Consider the following 24,026-nt stretch of genomic DNA (forward strand, 5'->3'; position numbering starts at 1 on the left):
TTAACGGGATCTCAGCCATAAGAAGTTTTAAGAGGCACAGTAGCGCCTTGGGACCCAAAAGCATAATCAGTGCTCTAATTCCCCCTTGCGCTGGTCTGGAGCTTTGAAGTAAGTGATGCAGGGTACTGTACTAAACCACAGCATAATCGTAAACATTTTAGTTGAGCAACCACTGTAGCTCAGCATTCAACACCATAGTACCCTCCAAGCTCATCATTAAACTTCAGGACCTGGGTCTCAACACCGTCCTGTGCAATTGGGTCCTGGACTTCCTAACGTGCCACCCCCCAGGTGGTGAAGGTAGGAAACAACATCTCCCCTTCACTGATCTTCCACACAGGGGCCCCACAAGGGTGCGTGCTTAGCCCCCTCCTGTACTCCCTGTTCACCCATGACTGCACGGCCATGCATGCCTCCAACTCAATCATCAAGTTTTCAGACGACACAACAGTAGTAGGCTTGATAAGAAACAACGACAAGACAGCCTATAGGGAGGAGGTGAGGGCTCTTGGAGTGTGGTGTCAACAAAACAAGGAGATTATCGTCGACTTCAGAAAACAGCAGAGGGAGCATCCCCCCTATCCACATCGACAATGGAGAAGGTGGAAAGTTAAGTTCCTCAGCGTACATATCACTGACAAACTGAAATGGTCCAGAAGAAGGCGCAACAGGACACCCACAGCACCCGATGTCACAGGAAGCTGAAGAAATTTGGCTTGTCACCTAAAACCTAGAGATGCACAATTGAGAGCATCCTGTTGGGGTGTATCACCACCTGGTACAACAACTGCACAACCACAATGCTCTCCTGGGGGCAAACTACCTGCCCTCCAGGACACCCACAGCACCCGATGTCACAGGAAGGCCAAAAAGATCATCAAGAACAACAACCACCCGAGCCACTGCCTGTTCACCCCACTGTCATCCAGAAGGCGAGGTCAGTACAGGTGCATCAAAGCTGGGACCGAGAGACTGAAAAACAGCTTCTATCTCAAGGCCATCAGACTGTTAAACAGCTATCACTAGCACAGATAGGCTGCTGCCTATATACAGACTTGAAATCACGAGCAACTTTAATAAATGGAACACTAGTCACCTTAATAATGTCACTAAAACAATGTTTACATATCCTGCATTACTCATCTCATATGCATATACTGTATTCTATACTATCTATTGCATCTTAGCCAATGCCGCTTTGACATTGCTCATCCATATATTTATACATTCTTATTCCATTCCTTTACTTAGACGTGTGTTTATTAGGTTTTCTGTTGTGGAATTGTTAGATATGACTTGTTAGATATTGCTGCACTGTCGGAACTAGAAGCACAAGCATTTCGCTACACTCGCAATAACATCTGCATGTGACCAATTTGATTTGATTTGATTACACATGCACATGTGTGTGCACATGCATCTATCCGTGATTTGTTATAAAGGATATTATACTGTAGTAATCGACAATGACCTGGTGATGTAAGTCTAATAATGACATTATTTTCCATATTCCTACATATACTTTGTAACTGAAGATTCCTTCAAAACAATTGCCTACAGTTACCGTGTAGGGCACTGCAAGGTTGGGTGACCAGGGCCATCTGGGACTGCATCCTGGGGGAATTCAGGTGTGTGAAGGCTAACTGTGTCCTGCATAACTTTATGAGGATGGACACAAGGACCAGGAGAGGATCTGCAGCTCGCCGCCGTGTGCCAGAGGAAAAGTCTGCTGCTCTGCTGGATGTTGCAAGGATGGGGTCCAACAATGCAGCAAGAGAGGCAATCTGTGTGCAGGAGATCTTCATCTCCTACTTCTTTGAAGAGGCTGGTGTCCACTGGTGACACCATAGACTACACTATGCACAACCAAATCCTCTTTTAAGAGCCATCCACATTGCAATAAGAGTATTATTTCATTTACTTAGCTATGTCAACTGCAGTTATTCAATTCAAAGTTTCTACTTCTCAGGTGAGGGTGCTGTTTAGATTAAAGTGTGATGTCTGTACAAAATCATAAACAGACTATTTGAAGTCACCCAAATTGAAAATTGTTGTGTTGTGCAGTAAGCAGGCTCAGGTGTATAACTGTGGCTCCTTCCACCTTCAAAGAATAGGCAAGAAGGACAACCATGGAGAATAGTAAGACATTTCATTATTTCTCCTCATGTGTCTGTGCATGTTTTTCAGCATAAAGTTCTCTCCAGCCACTTAGTGTGGCTACCAAGTGAGACCATACACACAGATTCCTGTTGAACACTGTCTACCTTATTTCTTCTCAATAACAGTCTCTCCTTCACTTCATCCCTCTCTCCCCTTCTCCCTAAATCCTCTAGGTTATATCAGCTGAACCCCTCCCGCATCTGAACTGGTTACATAGAGGGCACAGCATGATCAGAGGTGAGAGCGGTAACTTGGTCCACTCAACAGGAAGTATTATTAAAGAGATGCTTTACATTTAAATACATATATAGATGTCGTCGTCCCAGAGGTAAGGATCCAAGGTCAGTTTTCCTGATGATTATGATGACTGACAGTGTTAGAAAAAAACATGCTCTCTCTCTCTCTCGTCTGCAGGTATGTTTTGATGTGAGAGAGGATGCCAACCCCCAGTCCCGTCATCTCCACCTCACCCGCACTTAAGATGACCTTCGGGCCGACTGGGAGCCCAAGGCTGGTTAGGAGACACCACTAGAGACGCTATTATGTAATTGTGATGAACTGAGAGAATATTAGGGTTGCCTTGTGATTCATTAATCATGTGCTGTCTTTCCTGCCCCTCTGTTCTCACCTCTTTCCCTTTCTGTCTTTTACACCTCTCTTGCCACATCTTCTTTCTTCCTTTGTTTTTATAATGCACACCATATGTGCATTGAAATACAGATTGAACTTGTATTTATAATATAATATTACGCATTTATAACCCTTGGATAATGATCTTTCAATAAAGCATTTTAGATTCTCTACTGGTTGAAATTAAGTCTCTCATTTGATGAAATACTACGCCTATCTTGTGTTTATCAGATCAATGCAGATGAAGGAAATTAAATATTGAGATTAACGGGTTTTAGAGTATTTACATGATGCAAAGGAAGAGTAGTGTACTGTTTTGTAAGTACTATTTATGTATATACGAATTACAAATCAGCCTTTAACTAGTTAAATCATGTGTCTAGTCTGTTGTATAGTTACAATGTGTAACCACTGATGTCCCAGGACCAGGATTGGTAAACACTGTTGAAGTGTATAATTGTAATACATATATGCAGACACAGCATCATTCAAAGACTGGAATTTTATTCTACTGGAATTAGATATGACTGAAAAAGAATCTCACATATATTCATACCTGAACTGCACCATTATTTGCCAAGATAGAGTACATGATCAGTGAATATATTAAATGTACATGCTACAATGTTGTGATCTCATGTATGGTAATAACTACATGTATATACAACTTGCATCCTTAGCACAAAGTTATATTATATTCTACTCAATCCATATGCTTCATTAATGTCATTCAGATTGTTTTGAAGTTGGCTATGATAGCTGATACAGGTATTTTTATCCTCCACTGCACAAAAAGCAAGAATATACTTCTCTAGCTACATTACTTCAGCTGCATTGCATGGTAAATATCAGCAAGGCAAGCTTACAAAATTCAATTTACAGCAAATGCTTTAGCTAGCTAGATTCTTTACATCCACTGTGTCACAAGATGACAGCCTGGTTTGCTGGTTATTTAAGGAGTCCCTAAAACATTAAACACCCAGAATTACAATTTCATACTCACGTCACAACACCCATAAAGCTAGCCACCTAACTGGCTAATGTTAGCTAGTCAGCTAGCTAAATAGCGAGTTTTGTAAATTAACTTTATGATATTTAAAAATATGCATAATTATTTTTCTCTGCATTACCTAAAATATTTCTCTCAACTGTAATTTTTTTGCATGATTCGTTATGACGTTATAATTACTTACATATGCTTCCATCCTTGTATTTTTGTCAGCCATCTTTGCCGAAGATGGGCTCCAGCCTTGGGTTGCATAGCGTCAAATTTGTCATGGGAACCACTCTATATGATTGGTCATTACCCAGCGGTCACCGCTGGTGATTTGCATAAATTTGGGAAATGTTTCACTTTTTCACGGCCTCCCACGCCCAACGGTCCCCTGCCCTCTCCGTTTCTCAACACTTTCCTTCCATTGAAAATGAATAGGTAGCGATGTTTCACCGCGCGCCACCGCGTGCCAGTGTACACGGAGCATTACCGATGTGATTCAGTATGCTACAGACGCGTCACTCACTTTAAAGTCACTGTCTGACAAGTCTTAATGGACTTCATATCGAAAATACAAACGTGATCTTTAGTTTAGTTGTCCCGATGCTATACCATGGACATATAATTAAGTTGTATGATTTATGAATGGCAAGGATATATGAGATCGACTTTATTCAGTAAATTCGACCCATTTTTTAAGCTAGTCAAGCTTGCTGTTCATCAATCAAAGCACAGTAAATAGCCTGTGCACCACCACTCCGTGGATGCATAAGAAACACATGATATAAAATAAATGAATGTGCCAGAAAACAATAGGCAATTCGACTCATTGTAACCACAATGTATGGGAAGAGCAAATTCATTCACATGGACAATGAAGGAGCAGTGTTTCCAGGTCATCACTCGCTTTGTGACGGAGAGGCGCTTGTCCTATCAATAGATCGTTCATTCTAGCAGGAGAGGGCTTGGCTGACTTTTTTTCTGATTAGCGAATTACATTTTTTTTTTTATTAGCTCATACACCACCACCCTTCTTTGGAGGGCAAAAGTGACATTGTTTTAAAAATGTTGTTTTTGCAAGCTTTAAGTTTATTTAATTTAACTAGGCAAGTCAGATAAGGACACATTCTTATTTACAATGATGGCCTACCTCGGCGAAACCCTAATCCGGACAACACTGGGACAATTGTGCACCCCCCTATGGGACTCCCAATCACAGCTGGTTGTGATACAGCCTGGAATCGAACCAGGGTCTGTGACGGAGATGCAGTGCCTTAGACCGCTGCGCCACTCGTTACATATTTGTAACATATACATTTTACCAACATGGTACCTTTTTCACATTGTTACATAACAAAGACATTTATTTATATTTTTTGATATACACATAACATTTGGGATAGTTAGTACTCGGACATCAATATAGAGTTTTCGGTAATAACCATTACCGATCATGAGCTTTTTAAACCCAGCCCTCTGCTACTCTCAGCCCATCCCACCTATCTCCGTAGACCACCTCCTTTTGATTTCCAAAATTAGCCTAGTTAATTTAAGTGGAAAAGGTAGTTGCGTGAAAATTAGACTGTTTAATTGGCTGTTTAACCGCTAGTGGAAAACACTGCTGACCTCCTCTGTGGAATAGACCGACACTGAAGCACATAGAATACTATTTTAGATGTACAGTATGCTGTTATGCATCCTATGTCGCAGTACTTTTTAAAAAATGTTTGTGATGGGTTTTCTGCTATATGATTAAAATTGAAGAGAGCACACTGCCTGGAATTAGTCATGAAGGTATGCATGTAATTTGCGATGCTCCTTCTTCACGATAGCACTTCATGTGATGGCAATAAAGAGTATAAAGTAGAATAGCTGTTTGTGTAATAAATCGATGGCCTTAAGATTTCTTTCTTTCAATCTAGCCATATATATAAATGTAAATATCTGTATTGTTAATGCCACCATTGTCACTTCCATTGACAAACACAAACGTTTCATCAAAATATAGTGTATAATTAGTGGTAAACTACTGCAGTATATTTGCAAAATGGGGAATTGCAGTGACAATATATTGAAATCCAGACTTAATTTCCATTTAACACGTTCTAGCCGCATACAGTGCCTTGCAAAATTGGTGACGTGAAATGAAAAAAGAAAACTTGTTATAAAAAAATATCTGAAACGTTGAACATCCCATGAGCACCATTAAATCCATTATTAAAAAATGGAAAGAATAATGCACCACAACAAACCTGCCAAGAGAATGGAATGGCCTAGTCAAAGCCCAGACCTCAATCCAATTGAAAAGCTGTGGTATGACTTAAAGATTGCTGTACACCAGCGGAACCCATCCAATTTGAAGGAACCGGAGCAGTTCCTTCATGAGGGGGTGAATACTTTCGCAAGCCACTTTATTTGGCCCAAAATTGGGTTCAGTACACTTGGGCATAAATACAATATGTTACATCACCAGGCATACTAGTTAGGGACCTCAAAGCACACACTATGGGTGGAAAAAACCAAGCAAAAAATGAAATTAGCTCATGAACATGAATGATTGGTAAAAATATGATCATGCAAATCTCAATATTTTGTAGAAAGTCGTCTTTAACCGGCATATACTGTATGTTGCAAATATTGTATTTTCAATCCTAAAATCAGTAGAAAAGCAGTATTTATGATATGATGTACTGTTTATTATTGATGATATTTATGGTATAGGGAAGAAACAGAATCATAAATGAGTTTCTGTTGAACCGCTTGGTACTGACCGACTGGCCTTTGAACATTAGGTAATTTCGAACAATAACAAATTCCAGTCTTACCAGATGCCTTAAACCCAGCAGTGCTTTACAATAGTCTCGTCCCTCTGTTCCCACTATGGGGGGATCACTTTGGTTGTGTTGGCATAGCAAGCTGACTGCCATTTGGGAAGATACAATTAAGCAATAATGCATGAGCGGCAGAGGTATGGCTAATATACCACGGCTAAGGGCTGTTCGTTCTTATGCACGATGCATCGCAGAGTGCCTGGATACAGCCCTTAGCCGTGATATATTGGCCATATACCATAAACACCTGAGGTGCCTTATTGCTATAATAAACTGGTTACCAACATAATTTGAGCAGTAAAAATACATGTTTTGTCAAACCCATGGTATACGGTTTGATATACTACGGTTGTCAGCCAATCAGCATTCAGGGCACGAACCACCCAGTTTATAATGTCTTAAATACCATCTAATTCTCTCTTATCCCAGAGATGGATCTCTAACATCCCTCTTCTGTTCTGTTAATGGTAGGGGAGCCTACCCAGAGCAATAAGTAGGGAGGCACTGGTATTTCTTTCTCAAATTGCCTCGCATTTGAAACTATTATGATGCGGACCTCTGCACTAAATATAAAACAAACCCTTGAGTCTTCGAACTCAAGTGAATGTCAAGGAAGACAAATTGTAATGAGCTACATCTTTGCCACGACATCCGACAGCCATTTAGCTGAAGTTATGGACGTGAGTGTGTGTGGTGACTGGCGTGTACTATAAATGTGAACATCAGTATGAATGAAGTGTGAGAACTTCAATCCATAAAGCCACTTAATTATGTATGAAGAAACAACTTCCAACCACGGCTACAAACTGCAGTGCACTTTGGGTATGTTTGTTTGCAGTCGATTGTGTGTGTGTGTGTGTGCGCGTGTGCATGTGCGTGTCTTGACTGTGTATGTGTTAGTCAGAATGCATCCATCTGTTAGTCTCTGTCAGTCATTCTGAATACCAGTAGCTTACAGTGAGTGTGTGTGCGGGTATGCAGCATGCTCTGTATTTCTTTCAGTATTGATACTGAATATATTCGGGCTGAAAGGGAGGTGGAACCGCATGTCCCATAAGCACATTATCCAGGGCACCCTCTCCCTTTCCCTCTCCACGCTTGCTAGCTAATACCTGGGCAAGGTTTCAGTCTTCGATAAGTAGGCTACGCTAACATTACAGCACTGCAAATGCACTCTGAACTCTGCATCTGGGCCAGACAAGTCTAATGCAGTTTACCACAATAATGCAGCATAGCTGAAGCCCTGCTTGAGAAAATGCTGACTGTATTGTGCTGTAGCAGGTTCATGGTCAGTTCTCCACTGACTTAGCTTGAAAGACATGACTGGCAGAGAGCAAATGACCGAAGACCATATAAAAAGGAGATGTAGCCATTAGCCCAAAGAGCTAATGCTACTTGAAACAGTAGAGTTGGGACGATAAACCGAAAATTACCGTCACCATCATTGCCTTCCTCTTACTGAAGGAATTTTGCTGAATCTTACTGAAGGAATTTTTTCAGTGATTAGGCTTTACAACGCTCCTTAAATCAATGCGATTTGGTGTGTGTGTGTGTGTGTGTGTGTGTGTGTAAATATGTCTATGGTGTATGTAGGCACCTGAGCTGAGCCATATAAGGTAGAATGGGCATCTACCACCCATTCGAATGGTTTAGACCACATATGTCAGAGTCAAGGCCCGCGGGCCACATCCGGCCCGCAAGAAGGTTTTTTACGGCCCCTGGGATGATCTTGATTTATTATTAGAACCGGCCCGCAGCAAGCCGGCAGCCCGCAGATCTTTTACACGCACCAATACTACATTTCCCACAATGCAAAGGTGACGCACCGAGCAGTAGGCTGCTTCATTTCAATATTTATTGGCACAGCAGTCGTCAGCATCACAGTAAAATTAACTTTCAGATACCCATCAAAAATGGCAAAACGGAAGGTGGATACTGAGAACCGGGGGTTTCAAACAAGGTGGGAGTCGGAGTATATGTTCACGAAGGTAGCTGGAAAACCTGTGTGTCTTCTGTGTGGAGAAAGTGTGGCGGTACTGAAAGAGTATAATCTGAGACGACATTATGAAACGAAACACGCGGACAAAAACAAGAATATGGACATGGAACAAAGGCTACAAAAGGCAGAGGAATTAAAACGAGGCCTCAAATCTCGACAGGCTCTGTTCAAAAAAGCCAAATCACAAGGCCAGGCTGCTGTCAAGGCCAGTTTTATTTTGGCAGAAGAGATCGCTAAATCAGCCCGGCCATTTACGGAGGGGGATTTCATCAAAAACTGCATGATTAAAGTTTGTGACGAAGTTTGCCCAGAAAAAAGGCAACTCTTTTTAAATGTGAGTCTGAGCAGAAACACCATTGCCGAGAGAGTAGACCAGTTGTCCATCAATCTAAAAGAGCAGCTTGTGAAAAAGGGAAAAGATTTTATTGCATATTCCTTGGCTGTGGATGAGAGCACCGACATTTCTGACATTGCCCAGTTGTCAATTTTCATCCGCGGAGTGGACTCCAACCTAAGCGTGACAGAGGAGTTTTTGGCTTTACGTCCTATGCATGGCACAACTACGGGGCATGATTTGTATGAAGAGGTGTCAAGATGTGTAAATGAGATGGAGCTGCCTTGGGAAAAACTCGTGGGTTTGACAACCGACGGAGCACCTGCGATGTGTGGACACAGGAGCGGACTGGTGGCGAAGATACGGGAAAAGATGCAAGAGGAAAACGCGACAGGTGAGCTGACAGCTTATCATTGTATCATACACCAGGAAGCGTTGTGCGGTAAAGCCTTGAAAATGGAGCATGTAATGAGCATCATCACGCGCACAGTTAACTTTATCAGAGCCAAAGGTTTGAATCACCGCCAGTTCAAGGCATTTCTGACGGAGTTAGAAACGGAGCATGGTGATTTGCCTTATCACACAGAGGTGCGATGGCTAAGCCAGGGAAAGGTGCTTCAAAGATGTTTCGAGCTTCGTGAGGAGATTTGTCTGTTCTTGGACAGCAAAGGGAAAGACACAACACAACTCCGAGACGAAATGTTTCTGTGTGAAATGGCTTTTCTGTGTGACATTACGAGTCATCTGAATGCAATAAACTTGCAGCTGCAGGGTCGGGATCGTGTCATCTCTGATATGTACAGTACAGTGAAGGCATTTAAAACCAAACTGACTCTGTGGGAGACGCAGATGCGGAAAGAAAATTTGAGCCACTTTCCCAGCTGCCAGACCATGAAAGAGAAGCTCTCTACCAGTGCGTTCCCGAGCACACAGTTGGCTGATAAAATAGGTATGCTTGCCGCTGACTTTCGACGCCGATTTGCTGACTTTGAAGCACAAAAAAGCAGGTTGGAACTGCTCGGTAACCCATTTGCTGTTGACGTGGAAAGCTCACCACCAAACCTCCAAATGGAGTTGATTGACCTCCAATGCAATGATGCACTGAGGGCAAAATATGTGGCAGTGGGTGCTGCGGAGTTCGCCCGTTTCCTCCCCGGCACAATGCCCCAGCTGCGCATCCAGGCTGCTCAAACGTTGTCTATGTTTGGCAGCACATACCTGTGTGAACAACTGTTTTCTTTGATGAACCTGAACAAAACATCACACAGAAGTCGACTTACTGCTGAACACCTCCACTCAATTCTGAGGATTTCTTCAGCTCAGAGCCTTACCCCGAACATTGATGAACTTGTGGAAAAGATGGGACACCACCAAGTATCACCCTCAACCTCAAACAAGTGAACATTACTGTGCAATCACATATTTAGAGTTTTTACTCAGTTCAAGTTTAAAAGTTAAAATTTAATATTTGTTTTCACTGCATGTTACTTCTCCTTAAACAAAGTGTTGTTTTTGATTAATAGATTTTTGCACTTTATTTTTTTGTATTTCAATCCAATTATATTTTAAAAATATTTCAGTTGAGTGGATGATAGAAAATTGCTATTATTGTTTTTTCTTTGAAGTAAATTTAGCCCACTTTTGCTAAAATAGAAAATATAGTCTACTGATGGTGCCTTGAATACCGGTTTCTTTCATTTAATGTTCATGTTATGGGGATATTTATATAAAGGAAATTTGTCTTTTGTGTCTGTTGAAAATTAAAGATTACTGACAGAGCCATAAGAAAATATTGCTTTATTTATCTGATCATATTGTAATATATTTGTTAGGTTTTCAGTAGGTTCAATTAGGTTCACTAGACTATATGCGTCATTTAAAAATTTTTCAATGAACATTCGAACAGTCCGGCCCTCGTCTTGTAGCTGATTTTTTTATTTGGCCCTCCGTCCATTTGACTTTGACACCCCTGGTTTAGACCATTTGGAAGTTTTTAGGGAGTGAGCTTCTCTTCTCCTTATTCGACCATGTTGTGGGGCTCGCAAAAGTTATTGCTGTCCTCTTTATTAAATTATCACAGGAACCACTATATCTAAGAAATTACCATATACATTGATTGTTTAAAGCAAAGCTACCAAACTATTGGTGAAGGTCAAATTGAATGTAAGCTGAGACCAGCAGGTATAGCCAGATGAGAGTTGTGCCTCCGGGAGCTTACTTTTATTTCGGTCAAATAATTTTGATGCATTGCATTTGATAGCAATAACCTAGCAAATTACATTGGTTGTCACTCAACTAATAAAGCCTAATATTGCACAAACCATTTTACAAGCATTTAAATGCGGAAGGTGCCACACAGATGTGCAAGATCAGGAATATGCCAACCTCTCGTTAGTCAGCGCGTGATGCTACACACAGTGCGCAGCTCGACTAGGCTATTGTTATTGCCTGGGGTAGTTCGGCATACAAAATGACTTGTAGATCAATTACTATAAAGCACTTACATGCTTGATGCTTAGTTCTATATTGAAGAAGAGGACGTGTCATTTGTCACAAAAGATTCGTTATTTTTTCGGAAGGTATAAAATGTAATTTGAAAGTTAATGAACCGGTGAGATGTAAAGTTTGAATCGATTTTCAGATTACAGTACATGCTACATTTGGATCGGTTTCAGTTCCTGTGGACCAATGCACTCATGTCTTAAACATTTGAATCAGAGACTGATACATATTGGCGAATCGTTATATCCCTACTACCAATGTAAAGTTTTTGTAGGACATTACATTTACTGTTAAATTAATCAATTACATGGCTATCTAGCAACACAATCATAGTAGTTCTGGGCAGTTAGCTGAAATTTCAGTTTATTTACAGTTTTTAAAAAATATTTTTTTTGTGTGTTTGAGCTCAACACACCTTTTCTCTAGACATAAATCTAATCAAGCATGAACTGTGGGATGTTGTAGGAAGATGATTTTTTCAACAGGCTACGATATGCATCATAGTTAAGTGCAGAAAATGTGGTAATTAACTACTATAACTAGAATCCATTGCACCTACAGCTGCCTGTTGTAATTAGTTATTGGTCGGGAAAGCCTGTGGGGCCGGCAGACAGACATGGAGAGGGAGGAACATAACCAGAATGTGTTGCAAACAAGAGGGATATAGAACAGATATTTAGGTATCTCTACCTGACAATACATCTAATTGATTGGTAGTTGTTATTCATCAGTCTTAAATGTATACCTTATTTACTTTGAAAAACTACTGAATTTGTGATTTTGTCAGACAGCAGGCAACTAACGATAGCTAACACACTTTTGTACATCGCGCTGTTCTGTACATTTGACCTTATTTTAGCGCCCTAAAAACACAATACTTCCAGGTCAACTGTAATATGAATATCATTGTAAAGCACAATTTCTCCCCTTTCCAGCAAAATCAATGACAAGGCCTTCATGCTGCCCAGCTCTTCATGATTGAAGTTGTACAACTGAATGCGTCTTCTGCATTTAACCCAACCCCTCTGAATCAGAGAGATGTGGGGGGCTGCCATAATCAATATCCACATCTTCAGTGCATGGTGGAACAGTGGGTTAACTGCCTCGCTCAGGGACAGAATGACAGATTTTGACCATGTCAGCTCAGGGATTTGATCCAGCAACCTTTCGGTTAACTGGCCCAACACTCTAACCACTAGGCTACCTGCGGCCAATGTTCTAACCAAGAAGGCAATGGAGCTCCACCAGGTCTTTTTAAAAATGGCAGGTGGGGAAGCGAAAGCTATTGCTTGATAGGGAAAGGGAGGTGGGGAAACGACTGTTTTCACCCGATTTGTCCAACTTATCACCTATAAAATGTCAATGAAACACTATAAAGAGTATGTATAATGTCTCATTACATACCTATTTGTCACACCTTGATCTGTTTCACCTGTCTTGTGATGTCTCCACCCCCTCCAGGTGTTGCTTATTATCCCTGGTGCATTTATCCATGTGTTTCCTGTCTCAGTTCGTCTTGTGTGTTTTTCAAGTCAACCAGTGGTTTTCTAGTACTCCTGCTTCTATTCTCTTTTGCTAGTCCTCCCGGTTTTTGACCCTTGCCTGTTTTCTGGACTCCGTACCAGCCTGCCTGACCATTCTGCCTCCCCTGACCTCGAGCCTGCCTGCCTCTTTGTACCTCCTGGATTATGAACAGGTTTTGACCTTTTGCCTCTCCACGACCATTATCTTACCCACCCCTTTTGGATTGTTTAATAAATATCAAGACTCAAACCATCTGCCTCCCATGTCTGCATCTGGGTCTCACATTGTGCCCGTATACCGATTTGAAGGTTCGTGTCAAATTTGAATAGGGTTTTTAGGGCAACGCTAAATGTATCTTCACAATTAAACTGCAGCTGTCATGGTTTTTGAGACAGTCACTACAGTCCCATTAGTTTTCATTGCAGCCTCGTTTGAATGCTTCAGTGGTGAAAATGCGTACGGATCGGGGTTAGTCACCGATAGGCTACTAAGCTAAGCTCTGAGCACAGAGCACTGAGCACAGAGATGGATGGCTGGCTGATACTGCCTGAGCCTAGATGAGATAATGACTTGGAATTAAATAAAAACTAATCTAATAAAAAAAGTTATATTTTATCAAAGTTGGAATATTTAGGGAATATTTAAATATAAGTTGGAATATTTTATCAAAGTTGGTTTATAAATAAGTGATAAGCAGTAATAGGCAGTCACTATCATCATTGGAGTTTTATTAATTGCATATATTCATCATGCTAAGAACAAATACACTGCTCAAAAAAATAAAGCGAACACTAAAATAACACATCCTAGATCTGAATGAATGAAATATTCTTATTAAATACTTTTTTCTTTACATAGTTGAATGTGCTGACAACAAAATCACACAAATTATCAATGGAAATCAAATTTATCAACCCATGGAGGTCTGGATTTGGAGTCACACTCAAAATTAAAGTGGAAAACCACACTACAGGCTGTAGTGTGTGAGGCTCAGTAGTGTGTGTGGCCTCCACGTGCCTGTATGACCTCCCTACAACACCTGGACATGCTCTTGATGAGGTGGTGGATGGTCTCCTGAGGGATCTCCTCCCAGACCTGGACTAAAGCATCCACCAACTCCTGGACAGTCTGTGGTGCAACGTGGCGTTGGTGGATGGAGCGAGACATGATGTCCCAGAAGTGCTCAATTGGATTCAGGTCTGGGGAACGGGCGGAACAGTCCATAGCATCAATGCCTTCCTCTTGCAGGAACTGCTGACACACTCCAGCCACATGAGGTCTAGCATTGTCTTGCATTAGGAGAAACCCAGGGCCAACCGCACCAGCATATGGTCTCAGGATCTCATCTCGGTACCTAATGGCAGTCAGACTACCTCTGGCGAGCACATGGAGGGCTGTGCAGCCCCCCAAAGAAATGCCACCCCACACCATGACTGACCCACCGCCAAACCGGTCATGCTGGAGGATGTTGCAGGCAGCAGAACGTTCTCCACGGCGTCTCCAGACTGTCACGTTTGTCACATGTGCTCAGTGTGAACCTGCTTTCATCTGTGAAGAGCACAGGGCGCCGGTGGCGAATTTGCCAATCTTGGTGTTCTCTGGCAAATGCCAAACGTCCTGCACGGTGTTGGGTTGTAAGCACAACCCCCACCTGTGGACGTCGGGCCCTCATACCACCCTCATGGAGTCTGTTTCTGACCGTTTGAGCAGACACATGCACATTTGTGGCCTGCTGGAGGTCATTTTGCAGGGCTCTGGCAGTGCTCCTCCTGCTCCTCCTTGCACAAAGGCATAGGTAGCGGTCCTGCTGCTGGGTTGTTGCCCTCCTATGGCCTCCTCCACGTCTTCTGATGTACTGGCCTGTCTCCTGGTAGCGCCTCCATGCTCTGGACACTATGCTGACAGACACAGCAAACCTTCTTGTCACAGCTCGCATTGATGTGTCATCCTGGATGAGCTGCACTACCTGAGCCCCTTGTGTGGGTTGTAGACTCCGTCTCATGCTACCACTAGAGTGAAAGCACCGCCAGCATTCAAAAGTGACCAAAATATCAGCCAGGAAGCATAGGAACTGAGAAGTGGTCTGTGGTTATCACATGCAGAACCACTCCTTTATTGGGGGTGTCTTGCTAATTACCTATAATTTCCACCTGTTGGCTATTCCATTTGATTCAGCATGTGAAATGTATTGTCAATCAGTGTTGCTTCCTAAGTGGACAGTTTGATTTCACAGAAGTGTGATTGACTTGGAGTTACATTTTGTTGTTTAAGTGTTCCCTTTATTTTTTTGAGCAGTGTATGTAATGTACACAAACACAATATTTTATTTAAAACCTCTTAGGGCTAAGGTCCTTTTTTCAGAATTTCCGCCTGACTGATGTGCCCAAAGTAAACTGCCTGTTACTCAGGCCCAGAAGCCAGGATATGCATATAATTGATATCATTGAATAGAACAGTTAGAAGTTTGTAGAAATGTTAACATAATGTATGAGACAATAACACAACTGATACGGTAGCCGAAAATCAAAAGAAAAACCAAACAGAATTATTTTTTTGGGAGATCACATGCTCTTGCAATGGAAAACTATGGGTCCTATGTAATTCCAGCTCCCAGATTGCAATTCATATGGCTTCAACTAGATGTCAACAGTCTTTGTTCAAGGTTTCAGGCTTGTTTCTTCCAAAACTAGGAAGACATTTGAGTTTTGGTACAAAGAGTCAGTCTATGGGAAATCAGTCTATGGGCGCGCAACGAAGAGGACGCGCACTTTTTAATTTTACTTTTCTATTGAACATACTTCTTTCCGTATGAAATATTATAGTTTATTTACATTTTAAGGTACCTGAGGATTAAATAGCAAAGTAGTTTGACTTGTTTTAACAAAGTTTAGCAGTAGCTTTTTGGATTCCTTTGTTTGCATGTTGAACGAGTGGATTACTGAAATCGATGGTGCCAACTAAACAGGCTTTTTGGGTTATAAAGAAGGATTGTATCTAACAAAACGACCATGCATGTTGTAGCTGGGACCCTCGGGATTGCAAACAGAGGAATATTTTCAAAAAGTAAGGTTATTTAATCGCTATTTGTGATTTTATTATGTTTGTGCTGGTTGAAAAATATGTTGACGTCCATTCACCGGATGTTGTCGACAGGTGTCCTGCTGACGGGACGCCTAGCCCTATTAAGTAAAGTCATGCTAATAAATTATGGTTAGCAAACTTCTTCATGATCGGAGAGCTAATGTAGGCTCATGCGATTAGTTGTAAGTAACAAGAAAATTTCCAAGGACATAGACATATTGGCTTAAAGATTAAATTCTTGTTACTCTAACTGCACTGTCCAATTTACAGTAGCTATTACAGTGAAAGCATACCATGCTATTGTTTGAGGAGAGTGCACAATTTTGAACATGAAAAGCTATTAATAAACAAATTAGGCACATTTGGGCAGTCTTGATTAAAAAAATTAACAGAAATACAATGGTTCTTTGGATCAGTATAAAACTTTGCACATACACTGCTGCCAACTAGTGGCCAAAATCTAAAATACTTTGTATTATCGGGGCGGCAGGGTAGCCTAGTGGTTAGACCGTTGGACTAGTAACCAGAAGGTTGCAAGTTAAAATCCCCGAGCTGACGAGGTACAAATCTGTCATTCTGCCCCTGAACAGGCAGTTAACCCACTGTTCCTAGGCCGTCATTGAAAATAAGAATTTGTTCTTAACTGACTTGCCTAGTTAAATAAAGATAAAATAAAAATTGTCTTTTACCAGATCTATTGTGTTTTTTCTCCTACATTCCTTTCACATTTCCACAAACTTCAAAGTGGTTCCATTCAAATATTACCAAGAATTTGCTACAGGCAGTTAGATTTGGGTCTCTCATTTTAGGCGAAAATTGAAGAAAAGGGGAGGATCCTTAAGAGGTTTTACTAAGTAAACATAATGGGCAGTCACTACCATAATGTGTTTTATTCTGTGTTCTTACAGCATTCAACCTACAATGCATTTATAAAATAAATAATCGAAACCGAAATTGAAAACCTGTGATTATTTTTCAAAGGACGAACCTAAACCAAATTAACCTCAAAAAGCAATAATCGCTCAGCACTAATATTTTGGGTTTTAGCAATCTAATTTTAGCAATCTAGGTAATGTGTTTTGAGTTCTCACTATCTCAGCAGTGACGGAAAAAGTCATAGTAAAATATTACTCAAGTAAAATTTCAAAAGTATTTGGTTTTATATATACTTAAGTATCAAAAGTAAAAGTATAAATCATTTCAAATTCCTTATATTAGGCAACCAGACGGCACCATTTTCTTTTTTTTCTTTTTTACGGATAGCCAGGGGCACACTGCAACCCTCAGACATAATTTACAAACAAAGCATGTGTGTTTAGTGAGTCTGCCAGATCAGAGGCAGTAGGGGTGACCAGAGATGTTCTCTTGATGTGTGTGAATGGAACATTTTCCTGTCCTGCTAAGCATTCAAAATGTAACGAGTTCTTTTGGGTGTCAGGGAAAATGTATGGAGTAAAAAGTACATTATTTTCTTTAGGAATGTTGTGAAGTAAAAAGTAAAGTAAGCAAAAATATAAATAATAAAGTAAAGTACAGCTACCCCCAAAAAATACTTAGGTAGTACTTTAAAAATGTTAACTTAAGTACTTTACACCACTGTATCTCAGGTTGTGAATTATATAGCTGAGGCCTAGGCCAATATGCACAAAAAAGATTAAGACAAATTCATTTCTAAAGAGACAAAAATACATCTAATCATTCTTGATCCTATTTTGACAGGTAGCACATCAATTTCAATTATGCATTCCCTGAAAATGTTAGATGAAATAGCTAATGTATTTCTTGAATCATACAGCTCTGCCGCTAATGGAAAATAACTATATTTTATTTAATTGTATTATTGTTATCGAGCAAAATGGGTCAATTTATCATGACATTCCTTTTTGCCCATAACACCCAACAAATAAGAGCAAACTTGGCCATTCTTATGACAGATTTATCTGGGGTTATCAACTATGTGGAACTGGTAACAAATGGCTAACAAATTACAGTAGAATAGTCTGTCATCATGTGCTTCAGGGTTTTCTTAGTAGTTCTGTTCTCACAGTATCAACCTAAATAATCCTATAACATTTCCTGGGTAGCTAAACACGAATCTGTCAATTTCAATTTCCCACACCACATTAGTGTCTCGGTAATTTATTGAATAGTTTACCAGAGGCGTTAAAATGTCTTTAAAGCGGGGGAGTGAGAAAGAAACAGAAAAATCTAAAATCATCAAGAAATCATACTGTGAACTGCCCCTGTTCCTCATTTTAGTGAATCCCCACTCCTGTAATCCACAGGAAATACAAGATTATTTCCATTAAAAAAAAAATAGCTGGTGAATGTAGGCCAAGCTGGTTCCACTGCATATGCCGGAGACAATACAATCAAATCCAATGCCAGCGAACTGTGTCTTCCTCTTTCTCTGTTGAAGATTGGCAATTTTGCAGGTTTATATGATTTGGCAAGTTCACCCATTTGTTTTGATAATACAAGTCAGCCTTCCCCGAGCTTTTAAAGGGAAGGAAAGACACAAGTCATGAAAAAACATGCAATTTATTACGACCGACAAAACTGCAGTCAGCAAAACTGTCCTGTGTCATTAGGGCCAGGGCCAAATGGGTCCTGTAGCTGTCAGAATGGAATAGGCCTAAGTCTTGTGGAAAGGTGTACTGAGGTAGATAGTCAATTCTGAAAGTGATCATATTCTGTCCACAGATGTGGAAATGACACAAACAAAATCATGTTTGACTGCAAATTCCATTCCCTGGGGGGAGCCTTTGTGGAAGTCTATGATTGCGTTTTTTTGTGATTATTGCTATCACTGCGGGGATAACGAGAAGCTGCCAGTGTTTGTTGGCTGCAGTGGGTTAATGCCAGAGCTTACTGCATGCCAGGGCCCCTTAGCTAAGGAGCTGTGGCGAATTCACAGCCCTGGGTTTGATATTGAGCCTTTTGGTTCCAAGCCAGACCAGGCGAATGGCAGCACAATGCCATTAGCCCCCTGACATTGTAGATAGAAATAGCTGACGAACAGCTGTCTCAAAGACATACCCCATGGCAGACAGCACTCCCTCTCCTCGCTTCGTCTTTGATAAGGCCAAAGTAAAAAATAACAGGTTTACAGTACCTTATCAACGGTAAGCCAGACAAGAGACGTGAGGGACGTGCATGTACAGCGTAACTGCACCATTAATTTGCATAATGGCTTCTCAAAACCTTGTTATAGTTTGTCTTAAGTATCCATTTCCTTCCACATCCACTCTGCTACTATATTGCATGTCTCCCCTGAGTGTTCTCTGACAACATCTCCAAACCTGTCTTGGTCTCCAGATGACAGCATCAGGTTAATTGCAAATTGAGGACAATGCATGAAATTGTGGAGATGATAGATGCAAGACTAGATGAGGCAAGGTGTGGGGGAAATGGGCTTACAAAGAGAATCCCCAACATCCGACTGTGAAATCAAAATATCACCTTGGTCTAGGGGTAACTTTGGGGAGCAATTGAATATTTCTTTGAAGAGGGCTCGAACAACTCTGACAGAAACATGGACTGGCAAAATACATCTCCATTTTGAAATTGTTGAACAGCAAGGAGTTATATGCACCAACTAATTATTCTGCACTAACAGATTTGATGGCTAGTCTGTAAAGAAAACGGTTGTTACAGCTAGTATTTTAAATGGAAATGAACATGAATGAAAATCAATAACACAATAATCAGAAGAAAGATAAACTAATGTTTCCTGTGAGATTTCTTGTTGCCAACAATCATTCTCGACTTATAATGTGGGGTATTGCCAGAGTCCTTGCTAAACTACCACAATATTCAAGGATTACATTGCAATAATGACGTCACTGGTTGACAGAGGCTGCTGTACAAGAAAAAGATTACCAAAATGATTGTGTGCACAGCCTTAAATTGAATATCAATCAAGCCAATAAAGCTGAAAATGTCAATTAAGACAAAGCACAATGCAGAAACTGCACTATATTATGTAGTAGACACAAATATCTTGGCTAGTTAGCATATGAAGGCGTATGTGCTTAACCCAATTTAGAAAATGTGGCTAATGATTGCTGTTCAGCAAGTTGAGGATAATTATACCACCACAGTGAGGTCACATGGCTGTGGGACTATACTCATCTCTACAGGAAGATAAGCAGCTCAGAAGACCCTCAATACACGGTCGCCATAGTGACATTCACCGCTGGGTGCTGATCGCTAACCTCAGTATTTTCAGATTACAGGTAGGTGGGGATGGAACACAAAATGTCTCATCATTCATTTCGTTTTCCAAATGTGCAAACATCAGGCAGCCATACTGGTAATTTATGTACATCCACATCTCCCATGAGTCATTCAAAAATGTATTTAGTGCTATATTTGAAATGAGGACGAGGGAGAAAACCCACAGCTTGATTGGCATGCTGCAGCAGGTGTTGTTTTAAGTTAAGTGAGCAGTGCACCTCTGCTCTGGAAATTTGTGCGGATTTGATACAGTCCAGTAACTTCGGATTTCAAATTAAATCAAACCTTATTTGTCACATGCACCGAATACAACAAGTGTAGACCTTGCCATGAAATGCTTACTTACAAGCCCTTAACCAACAGTGCAGTTCAAGAAGAGTTAAGAAAAGATTGACCAAATAAACTAAAGTAAAAAAAATATATAAAAAGTAACACAATAACGAAGTTATATACAGTGTTAAGGAGAGCAGCTACACTAGCTGACAACATGGAAGGGACAAACACCATGGCTGAGAAAGATTGTATCAGGGCGTTTGAGGCAAAGTACTGGGTAGAGTTCCCCTCCAACAAATGAGAGAATGTCACGATGTTCATAATAATGGTCGGACCAAGGCGCAGCGTACGTAGAGTTCCACATTATTTATTAAAGAAAGTGAAACTTAGAAGAAAAAAAAGAAAAAAACAAAGAATAAACGAACCATGACGACAATGCAGTGCTAACAGGCAACTAAACAAACAATATCCCATAACCCACAGGTGGAAGAAATGCTACCTAAGTGTGATTCCCAATTAGAGACAACAATAGCCAGCTGCCTCTAATTGGGAATCATACCTAAACCCCAACATAGAAAAAACAACCTAGAACCCCACATATAAAAGATAAACTAGACTAACCCCCTTAGTCACGCCCTGACCTACTCTACCATAGAAAATAAAGGCTTTCTATGGTCAGGACGTGACAGAGAAAGGTTTTCTGCAATAAGTATGTGATCATTTACACTCTTGCTGATTTATACAAAGGGTCATTGGTTAAAACCACATTCCAGCTGGTGGCTATTCCACAAGTTACAACCAGCTAAATCTATGATGTTAAAATGCCTATTTACTCTGTTCCATCTGACCGTGGAATCCACTGTCTCATCAGCCCAGCCAAGCAATTTTTTTAACTTGATCTCCACTATAAAAATCATCTAGACATTATCTCACATTTCTTTTAGACTAACATTTAGTTTTCAACCGCAGAGATTTGTCTAAACCTTACTGTCTGTCCCTCCTACATTTGCAACATTGTTTCAATATTCAAATTTGATCTCCAGCTGTTCCATAGTAATGAACAAGTCGGGAAGAGACAGACAGGCAGGCAGTGTTTCTCAGCCAGTTGAAATCATGAATCAGCTGGCATAATTTTTATGGCTATATACAAAGAAATGTAAATTGAAAAAAGCTTCAGTTTGTAGTGATTGTGTTGTTGGCTAGCTCCTCTGAACAACAGTGTCCTGACAAGTGACTGTAAGTCAGCCAGCTAACAAGCAAGGGATAAGAACGTTGCCAGCCAGTATAGCAATGGAACATTTAGAATGAATGTCTGGGTCGTGTCTCTGGCTGTCACGCATTGACCTTAGAGATCCTTTTAATTCTCTATTTTGGTTAGGTCGGGGTGTGACTAGGGTGGGCAATCTAGTTTTCCTATTTCTTTGTTTGGCCTGGTATAGTTCCCAATCAGAGGCAGCTGTCTATTGTTGTCTCTGATTGGGGATCATACTCTGGCAGCCTTTTTCCCACCTTAGTTTGTGGGATCTTGATTTTGTATAGTTGCTGTGTGGTCTGCAGAACTTTACGTTCGTTTTGTATAATTTTTTTTTCAGTGTTCGTTTTAATAAAAGTAAGATGTTCGCTGCACCTTGGTCCAATCCTTCAAACAACGAGCGTAACAGAAGATCCCACCAACAACAAAGGACCGAGCAGCGTGGCCAGGAGGAGCAGGGATCCTGGGCCCGGGAGAAAAGGTGGTGGAGGACATAATGGACATGGGAGGAGGTTATGGCAGGGGACAAGACCCTGCCATGGAAGCAGGCAGAGGCAGGGAAGCAGGATCAACGACGACTCCGGGGATCGCAACCACAACGCAAGCACGAAAGGCAGCCCCCCCCAAAAAATTTGGGGGGGGCACACGGGGTGGTTGGCAGAGCCAGGTTTCAGACCAGAGCCAACTCCCCGCACTTGCTTAAAGGAGCGTGTGACCGTTCAGGCACCATGTTATGCGGTGATACGCACTGTGTCTCCAGTGCCCATTCACAGCCCGGTATGCTCGGTGCCATCTCCCCGCACATGCCATGTGAAAATGAGCATCCAGCCAGGACGGGTTGTGCCAGCTCTACGCTCCAGACCTCCAGTGCGCCTCCACAGCCCAGTATATCCTGTGCCAGCTCCACGCACCCGGCCTCCAGTGCGTCTCCCCAGCCTGGTACTCCCTGTCTGTGCCAGCTCCACGCACCCGGCCTCCAGTGCGTCTCCCCAGCCTGGTAAAATGTGTGCCGGCTCCACGCACCAGGCTACAAGTACGCCTACGCAGTCCGGATCCTCCTGTGAGGGTTCCCAGTCCGAAGCCTTCTGCGGCGGTCTGTGGTCCGGAGCCTCCAGCGACGGTTCCCAGTCCGGAGCCTTCTGCGACGATCTACGGTCCCCGGCGATGATCTACAGTCCAGAGAATATTATGTGTGTTGTATATACTCCTGAGACCTAGTCATAAAGATATTTATATATATTAGTGGGGAGAACAAGTATTTTATACACTGCCGATATTGCAGGTTTTCCTACTTACAAAGCATGTAGAGGTCTGTAATATTTTATCATAGGTACACTTCAACTGTGAGAGAAGAAAATCACATTGTGGGATTTTGAAGTAATTCATTTGCATTTTATTGCATGACATAAGTATTAACCAACACAAAAACATCTTATGGCGTTCTGCATTAGCATCGAACAGCCCCTGTGATATGCAGCTTTTCAGGGAAGCTAGAAACCAATATACACAGGCAGTTAGAAAAGCCAAGGCTAGCTTTTTCATGCAGACATTTGCTTCCTGCAACACTAACTCAAAAAAGTCCATGGAGAATAAGAACACCTCCTCCCAGCTGCCCACTGCACTGAAGATAGGAAACACTGTCACCACTGATAAATCCACTATAACTGAGAATTTCAATAAGCATTGTTCTACCTGGCTACCCCTACCCCGGTCAACAGCACTGCACCACCCACAGCAACTCGCCCAAGCCTTCCCCATTTCTCCTTCTCCCAAATCCAGTCAGCTGATGATCTAAAAGAGCTGCAAAATATGGACCCCTACAAATCAGCCGGGCTAGACAATCTGGACCCTGTCTTTCTAAAATGATTGTTGCCACCCCTATTACTAGCCTGTTCAACCTCTCTTTCGTGTCGTCTGAGATACCCAAAGATTGGAAAGCAGCTGCGGTCATCCCCCTCTTCAAAGGGGGGGACACTCTTGACCCAAACTGCTACAGACCTATATCTATCCTACCCTGCCTTTCTAAGGTCTTCGAAAGCCAAGTCAACAAACAGATTACCGACCATTTCGAATCTCACAATACCCTCTCTGCTATGCAATCTGGTTTCAGAGCTGGTCATTGGTGCACCTCAGCCACGCTCAAGGTCCTAAACGATATCTTAATCGCCATCGATAAGAAACATTACTGTGCAGATTGATTCATTGAT

At 41.5% G+C, this 24,026-nt stretch overlaps 1 protein-coding gene across 9 annotated transcripts in view; it reads right to left on the reverse strand.

The window, feature by feature from the left end:
* LOC110538899 (opioid-binding protein/cell adhesion molecule) overlaps window positions 1-24,026 on the reverse strand; it is a 564,414-nt gene that overhangs the window by 184,954 nt on the left and 355,434 nt on the right. The window lies entirely within an intron of this gene.

The sequence above is a fragment of the Oncorhynchus mykiss genome, chromosome 12, assembly GCF_057628025.1.
Source record: "Oncorhynchus mykiss isolate SJ-2025 chromosome 12, ASM5762802v1, whole genome shotgun sequence".
Taxonomy (NCBI): domain Eukaryota; kingdom Metazoa; phylum Chordata; class Actinopteri; order Salmoniformes; family Salmonidae; genus Oncorhynchus; species Oncorhynchus mykiss.